The following is a 9,393-nucleotide window of genomic DNA, read 5'->3' as shown; positions in this document are numbered from 1 at the left end:
ATTTCCATATTCATATGTTTGTGGGATTGTGTTCTACACTATGGCCTGTCTGCTTGTCTTGCAGCTGTTTCTACATGTGTTTGTGTTTCTTTCCACTTCTCCCACTGCCCCCTCGTACACCTCCAGTTCACCTTTTCTGCATACAACACAGTAGCGCATTTGAGGATTTTACCATTACCCACCCACCCCTCACACGCAAATTCATCACACCCCATAGATCACTACTTTGGTTGTTGGCCCATGACACGGCCAGAGTAACACATTGACTACCCTACATGTGTCAGGTACCTTTATGGTTGTGTGGACTACCCTGCCATGTTTGCTTTCCACATGCTATACCTCACGCACATAGGTACATGCCCATACTTCACTTTCATTACTTGGTTGGTATACCCGGGTACTACCCATTCGACTGTGTCACATACAAGTTCAGATTATACTGCTGACTTCCGGATTTTGCCAGCCTGTTGTACTCATTGGTAGGATGGCACCTTTTCCTATGTCCAAGCTATTCCTTACACATGTCCAACTGTTGTGGACAATGCCTCCCCACAGTCGACAGTTGTGTTTCCACCTTTTCAATTGGCCACAGTGTGACATTTGCGGTGAGCACAGCACATTTTACAGGCCGACACATACCCACAGTCAGTTCAGCAGATAGAACTTACAATTCCTGCTTATATCTAAGCGTATTCTTGTAGCATTTCGGTGTCTTATTCTGTTTCTTATTACATTTATGTAATATACGTTCAGAGAAAAACTGTTTAATGCAACTATTACATGACGTCTACGGAATAATTATGTCCTATAATCTCTGGACATTTGCCATTTTTACAAGTTTGTGTCAGGACACATTTGCCCACAGAGGGACTGTCGCTCGCAAAGTGGGACAGGTAGTAATCTTAGTCGATGGTACGGATCATACTGTTCCTTTCAGCCTACATGTGTCCTTATTGTTGTAGCTGTTTATATGCTCCTTCTGTTTCGTTTACATGCGTATTCTATTTCCTATCACATTTGGTATGTGAAATACGGACATACCTTTTGTATGTGACTATTACATGCATTGCGGGATATGATTCGGACATACGGTCACTACATATATCTACATTTCTCCTCATGTATTTTGTTATGGACACATCTGCACAGCTATGTACCCTCCCTCACATTATGGGTCAGCTGGTGACCATCTCCATTGGGCTGGACGTACCTACTGGCTGCGCGCTAACATATGATACGTTTCACTTCCACATGGTATAGCTATCAACACTAGGTTGGACTACGGGCACACTGTTTTCATGTCATTTGTTCAAGGGTAGGGACCCGTTATTCCCTACCATGCATTTGTGTTTGCTTCTTCATTTTCTGTTCGCAGGGACTATCTTGCATGCTTTGCATACATTTCAGTATCCACGGACACTGATAGGTGCGATTACTATTGCAGGCGGAATATAATATTCATCAGTTTAGGTTGCTCATCAACAGCCAACATTGACATGCCTCGATGCGCAACTTCGATATGCCCCATACACTCGCGCACGTTTCCTATGCACGTGGCTGTGGCGGCAGCGCGCCTTCATTAATATGCATAGGGCGCGACTACTCCATATATACGCAACACAGCCGGGGCAAGCCTTACGCCAGCCTTGCGCCGAGCTTCATGAATCCCGGGGTCCGTTTTAAAGATCATTCTGATTTAATTTGGTGCAGTTTTCAGAACTGCGTCAATTGTAGGTAACTTTTTTTCATCACACACTAAAAAATGCAGAAATATTGTCTTTCTCCCTGAAAATTAGGAAAGGCTGACAAAGAATAAAGTGAGAAATAACTCTAATTTTTGATATTCCTTCTTTTGCTTTTTGCAAAGGGGTAATTACAGCTTAAACCACCAAAGTGAAATGCAGGATATTTTTTTAAAACAAAAACAATGTACTGTAATATTTTCAAATGTGAGGTTGAATTCTTCACTCCACTCAGTTCACATTCATATTGCTAAAGAATCTTTTCTCAAGGTTTTCGATTTCAGTAACTAAACTTTAATTTTATTTTTTTACCATATTTTAAATGCTGTACAAAGCGTTCCACAGTTTCTTGCACTATTTGCAGAAATAATTTGAACTTAATTTTAAGCTTTCATTTTCAGAAAGATGGAAATTTTAAATATTTGCCACAATGGTATTGTTCATTTCAAAAATGTGGTTTTCTGGATGTAAGCTCATTATAAATATCATTTCAGGTGCACATAGAGATATAATGTCAAAATGAAACCTTGTGTAACAATGCAGACACAACTGAGTAAATAACATTGTGTTCCTCAGTCATTTTGAGCGATATCAGAAATATGTTATTCATTTCAACTTGCAAGAAACACTAAAATGCAAATCTGCAAATGCAGTTGTGGCAGACAATTTTACTGCCTCTTTCCCTTTTGTGCAACTACATTATTATATCATGTCATACTCCTTAAAAGTGTGTAGATTCATGAGTCACGGCATATTTTATTCTATCCACCTTTCTGATATCTCATGGGATCTAACTCTCTGCTGTGATTCCATTAACATCCTCCATCCATTGCTTCATAAAGACAAGCCTGTCACAATTGGAGCTACGAAGACTACTTTTCTAAGCTAATTAACTAATGTAATGTTTAAATATACATAATGTGCAAAGCAGTTTTATTTTGCTTAGAAAGAATCCATTGAAAAAAGTATTTCAAACCCTCTAGGAATTTAAAAATGTAACATTTTCAAACATATGCTGTGGTGCCTACACTTTTACACAATGTTTAAGCCTGCTCCATCACTTCGCACAAATATCAATCAACCACCCTGAGGTGACTTAAGTAAGTAAACTTCCCTTCAATCACAGAGGCCAAGATTTATACTACTATTTTAATCAAACTTGGACAAAGCAAAGAAATAGAACTCTGCTTGCTGAATAAATTGATAGGTTCTGTTTCATCCTGTTTTCTATCAAAATGTTGGCTGAATAATACCCCACAGTCTACATTTTAAAAAGACAATCATTAAAATATGGATATCGTGCTACAACAACATGTTGATGGATCCAGAGGTCTACATTCATTTACAAAGTATTTTGATAAATTAAGACTGTCATTTCTACAGCTTATTGAAATATAATTTCAGAAGGTATGTAATGAAATGGGTCTCTTGAAAAATCCTACCCTACTTTAAAAAAATGATTTTGCAATGAAGAAGAAAATCTCCATGAAGTACTTTAATGACTTCACCTTGCCAACATTATTAAAACATGGAAATTTATCTGTTATATCTTTTTTACCGCATAAATAAAATAACAAAAAACAACTCTTTACACCAATATTTACATAAACCAAAATGAGAAATGAACAGTATGTCATAAAAAATAAGTGCACTTCAATCATCAGATCTCAAAAAATTGAAGTATCAACTTCTAAAAAACACAACATGCTTTCATAAAAAATATATAAAAATACCAAATTTGTCTCCGAAGTCTAATTTTTGCAATACACAAAGTCTACTCAGAAACAGTAAAAAATTGCCAAGTCCATCAAAAAACAGACTTCACGGGGTATTGGGTAACGTTTTCAAATAGCAATAATCACACCTCAGTAAACCTTCATTGACTATGATATTACCACTGTGCAAAGCTAAATAAGCTAACTGGGGTTCATCCTTCCCTATATTGCAAAGACTTTGACAGCTTGTGGATACTTTCCTGATGCATTCTGGAATCGAATATGCAAATAATGTCAAGTTTTTTCAACAGGGTTTGCCATGCTTTTTCCTTTGTAAATTTTAACATTCATTTTACTAAACTGGCATATCGTTCTAAAAGATAAGAATGACACAATAGGTTTTTCACATTACATAACACTGCATTTCTATATTTTACTCATGTTTCCAAAATATCTCATAACACAGAAAAGGTACAGAAAATCTTTAATTCAAAATGCTAAGGAGAATTCATAGACACTCTCACAAAAAACTTTAGCTACTGCACAATAGCTTAACATTAACTTTACAAATAAGATTTTTTTAAAGCACAAGAAGAGAATTTTAGAAGATGCTCTTCTGATAGTATCTTTTTTACTTTGTATGTTAATTAAGCAGATCATCACTGCTATTATGCAATGCTTCTACTGTCTTAGTTATCTGATTATTCTTAGTCAACTCTTATTTTACTATCTAAGTCAAAAGTCTGCATCAGATCTGTGGAAAGTTGATTTTTTTTCCCTGTCTAATTTGCACTACTACAAATATATTATAGCTTCCATCCTTGGAAGTCTTATAATGATTGAATCTATGTTATAAGATATTCAGAAATCATGGAATGTTATGAATTATTCTATGAGCACATCTATACTATAGCTAGGGCAAAAGCTTTTTTGCCTTTTTCCATTAGGTCTGAAGCAAGGATTCAACTTTGTCTCAACTTTGCCAACAATGGGCTTTGAGCTACTTACCATTTAGGGAAATTAATTAGATGACTTTTGAATTAAAAATATCTTGATCTGTAAACTTGGACAGTACCTGCTTAATTACTCCTAAAACTGATCCATACCATTTGTACTCCATCAGTAATTATGTTTAACGGCCATGAGTCATCTCTCAGCAAACCTATATCTATCATGTTTTTGTGAGTTACAGTATACCTAATGAAATTTAATTGATATTTTTCTTTGGGCTACAAAATATCAATTCTATTTTGCTATGCCTCCTTTCTTCTGCACGTCTCTCTAATGCAGAAACCTCACAGTAATGTCATTTGTGAATTCTCATAGGTTTTCAATACCCATTTAATTTGTAACACCAACAGGATATTACCTCAGTCCACAGATAGCAACCCGACAAATTCCAAGCAATATATCTTTTCAGGGACTATGAGTTTCCTGAAAGCTACGGTTACTCAGAAACATGGGTTCTGCAAATTATTGTACAACAAAAAGTGCATAGGAGACAATGATAAATTCTGTTTTAAAGATCATTCTGATTTCATTCGGTGCAGTTTTCAGAACTGCATCCATTGTAAGCAGCTTTTTTCATCACACACTAAAAAATGCAGAAATATTGTCTTTCTCCCTGAAAATTAGGAAAGGCTGACAAAGAATAAAGTGAGAAATAACTGTAAATTTTGACATCCCTTCTTTTGCTTTTTGCAAAGGGGTAATTTCAGCTTACACCACCAAAGTGAAATGCAGGATATTTTTTTAAAGCAAAAACAATGTACCGTAATATTTTCAAATGTGAGGGCGAATTATTCACTCTACTCAGTTCACATTCATATTGCTAAAGAATCCTTTCTCAAGGTTTTCAATTTCAGTAACGAAACTTTAATTTTATTTTTTTACCATATTTTAAATGTTGTACAAAGCATTCCACAGTTTCTTGCAATATTTGCCGAAATAATTTAAACTTAATTTTAAGCTTTAATTTTCAGAATGATGGAAGTTTTAAATATTTGCCACAATGGTACTGTTCATTACAAAAATGCGGTTTGCCGGATGTAAGCTCATTATACATCTCATTTCAGGTGCACATAGAGATATAATGTCAAAATGAAAACTTATGTAACAATGCAGAAACAACTGAGTAAATAACATTGTGTTCCTCAGTCATTTTGAGCGATATCAGAAATATGTTATTCATTTCAACTTGCAAGAAACACTAAAATGCAAATCTGCAAATGCAGTTGAGGCAGACAGTTTTACTGCCTATTTCCCTTTTGTGCAACTACACTATTCTATCATGTCATACTCCTTAAAAGTGTGTAGATTCACGAGTCACGGCATATTTTATTCTATCCACCTTTCTGATATCTCATGGGATCTGACTCTCTGCTGTGATTCCATTAACATCTTCCATCCATTGCTTCATAAAGACAAGCCTTTCACAATTGGAGCTAGGAAGACTACTTTTCTAAGTTAATTAACTAATGTAATGTTTAAATTTACATAATGTGCAAAGCAGGCTTTTTTTGCTTAGAAAGAATCCATTGAAAAAAGTATTTCAAACCCTCTAGAAATTTAAAAATGTAACATTTTCAAACACATGCTGTGGTGCCTACACTTTTACACAATGTTAAGCCTGCTCCATCCCTTTTCACAAATATCAATCAACCATCCTGAGGTGACTTAAGTAAGTAAACTTCCCTTCAATCACAGAAGCACAGAGGCCAAGATTTATACTACTATTTTAAATTAAATCAAACTTGGACAAAGCAAAGAAATATAACTCTGTTTGCTGAATAAATTGATAGGTTCTGTTTCATCCTGTTTTCCATCAAAACTCTGGCTGAACAATACCCCACAGTCTACATTTTAAATAGACAATCATTAAAGTGTGGATATCATTCTACAACAACATGTTGATGGATCCAGAGGTCTACATTCATTTACAAAGAATTTTGATAAATTAAGACTGTGATTTCTACTGCTTACTGAAATATACTTTCAGAAGGTATGTAATGAAATGGGTCTCTTGAAAAATCCTACCCTACTTTAAAAAAATTATATTGCAATGAAGAAGAAAATCTCCATGAAGTACTTTAATGACTTCACCTTGCCAACATTATTAAAACATGGAAATTTATCTGTTATATCTTTATTACCGCATAAATAAAATAACAAAAAACAACTTTTTACAGCAATATTTACATAAACCAAAATGAGAAATGAACAATATGTCATAAAAAATAAGTGTACTTCAATCATCTGATCTCATAAATTGAAGTATCAACTTCTAAAAAAACGCTGTCATAAAAAAATATGTAAAAATATCAAATTTGTCTCCGAAGCCTAATTTTTACAATACACAAAGTCTCCTCATACACGGTAAAAAATTGGCAAGAAGTGCATCATAAAACAGACTTAATGGGGTATTGGGTAAAGTTTTTAAATAGCAATAATCACACCTCAGTAAACCTTCATTGACTATGATATTACCACTGTGCAAAGCTAAAAAAGCTAACTGGGGCTCATCCTTCCCTATATTGCAAAGACTTTGACAACTTGTGGATACTTTCCTGATGCATTCTGGGATTGAATATGCAAATAATGTCAAGTCTTTTAAACAGGGTTTGCCATGCTTTTTCCTTTGTAAATTTTAACACTCATTTTACTAAACTGGCATATCGTTCTAAAAGATAAGAATGACACAATAGGTTTTTCACATTACATAACACTGCATTTCTACATTTTACCCATGTTTCCAAAATATCTCATAACACAGAAAAGGTACAGAAAATCTTTAATTCATAATGCTAAGGAGAATTCATAGACACTCTCACTAAAAACTTTAACTACTGCACAATATCTTAACATTAATTTTAAAATAATTTTTTTTTAAAGCACAAGAAGAGAATTTTAGAAGATGCTCTTCTGATACTATCTTTTTTACTTTGTATGTTAATTAAGCAGATCATCACTGCTATTATGCAATGCTTCTACTGTCTTAGTTATCTGATTATTCATAGTCAACTCTTATTTTACTATCTAACTCAAAAGTCTGCATCAGATCTGTGGAAAGTTGATTTTTTTCCCTTTCTAATTTGCACTACTACAAATATATTATAGCTTCCATCCTTGGAAGTCTTATAATGACTGAATCTATGTTATAAGATATTCAGAAATCATGGAATGTTATGAATAATTCTAAGAGCACATCTATACTATAGCTAGTGCAAAAGTTTTTTTGCCTTTTTCCATAAAGTCTGAAGCAAGGATTCAACTTTGTCTCAACTTTGCCAACAATGGGCTTTCAGCTACTTACCATTTAGGGAAATTAATTAGACGACTTTTGAATTAAAAATATCTTGATCAGTAAACTTGGACAGTACCTGCTTAATTACTCCTAAAACTGATCCATACCATTTGTACTCCATCAGTAATCATGTTTAAGGGCCATGAGTCATCTCTCAGCAAACCTATATCTATCATGTTTTTGTGAGTTACAGTATACCTAATGAAATTTAATTGATATTTTTCTTTGGGCTACAAAATATCAATTCTATGTTGCTATGCCTCCTTTCTTCTGCACGTCTCTCTAATGCAGAAACCTCACAGTAATGTCATTTGTGAATTCTCATAGGTTTTCAATACCTATTTAATTTGTAACACCAACAGGATATTACCTCAGTCCACAGACAGCAACCCGACAAATTCCAAGCAATATATCTTTTCAGGGACTATGAGTTTCCAGAAAGCTACGATTACTCAGAAACATGGGTTCTGCAAATTATTGTACAACAAAAAGTGCATAGGAGACAATGATAAATTCTGTTTTAAAGATCATTCTGATTTCATTCGGTGCAGTTTTCAGAACTGCATCCATTGTAAGCAGCTTTTTTCATCACACACTAAAAAATGCAGAAATATTGTCTTTCTCCCTGAAAATTAGGAAAGGCTGACAAAGAATAAAGTGAGAAATAACTCTAATTTTTGATATCCCTTCTTTTGCTTTTTGCAAAGGGGTAATTACAACTTACACCACCAAAGTGAAATGCAGGATATTTTTTTAAAGCAAAAACAATGTACCATAATATTTTCAAATGTGAGGGCGAATTATTCACTCTACTCAGTTCACATTCATATTGCTAAAGAATCCTTTCTCAAGGTTTTCAATTTCAGTAACGAAACTTTAATTTTATTTTTTTACCATATTTTAAATGTTGTACAAAGCATTCCACAGTTTCTTGCAATATTTGCCGAAATAATTTAAACTTAATTTTAAGCTTTAATTTTCAGAATGATGGAAGTTTTAAATATTTGCCACAATGGTACTGTTCATTACAAAAATGCGGTTTGCCGGATGTAAGCTCATTATACATCTCATTTCAGGTGCACATAGAGATATAATGTCAAAATGAAAACTTATGTAACAATGCAGAAACAACTGAGTAAATAACATTGTGTTCCTCAGTCATTTTGAGCGATATCAGAAATATGTTATTCATTTCAACTTGCAAGAAACACTAAAATGCAAATCTGCAAATGCAGTTGAGGCAGACAGTTTTACTGCCTATTTCCCTTTTGTGCAACTACACTATTCTATCATGTCATACTCCTTAAAAGTGTGTAGATTCACGAGTCACGGCATATTTTATTCTATCCACCTTTCTGATATCTCATGGGATCTGACTCTCTGCTGTGATTTCATTAACATCTTCCATCCATTGCTTCATAAAGACAAGCCTTTCACAATTGGAGCTAGGAAGACTACTTTTCTAAGTTAATTAACTAATGTAATGTTTAAATTTACATAATGTGCAAAGAAGGCTTTTTTTGCTTAGAAAGAATCCATTGAAAAAAGTATTTCAAACCCTCTAGAAATTTAAAAATGTAACATTTTCAAACACATGCTGTGGTGCCTACACTTTTACACAATGTTAAGCCTG

At 34.1% G+C, this 9,393-nt stretch overlaps 2 non-coding genes across 2 annotated transcripts; both read right to left on the bottom strand.

Annotated features, from left to right (window-relative positions):
• Positions 1 to 3,515: 3,515 nt before the first annotated feature.
• On the bottom strand, positions 3,516 to 3,651 carry LOC122795156. Its single transcript, XR_006363764.1, has one exon. It is a non-coding gene; the product is annotated as a U4 spliceosomal RNA (small nuclear RNA).
• A 3,167-nt stretch (positions 3,652 to 6,818) lies between these two features.
• On the bottom strand, positions 6,819 to 6,957 carry LOC122795168. The gene has a single exon (XR_006363775.1). It is a non-coding gene; the product is annotated as a U4 spliceosomal RNA (small nuclear RNA).
• Between the last annotated feature and the right edge of the window lie 2,436 nt (positions 6,958 to 9,393).

This window comes from Protopterus annectens, chromosome 2.part1 (assembly GCF_019279795.1).
Source record: "Protopterus annectens isolate FY-2018-M chromosome 2.part1, PAN1.0, whole genome shotgun sequence".
Classification (NCBI taxonomy): domain Eukaryota; kingdom Metazoa; phylum Chordata; order Ceratodontiformes; family Protopteridae; genus Protopterus; species Protopterus annectens.
This window is presented reverse-complemented; position numbering and strand designations above follow the sequence as displayed.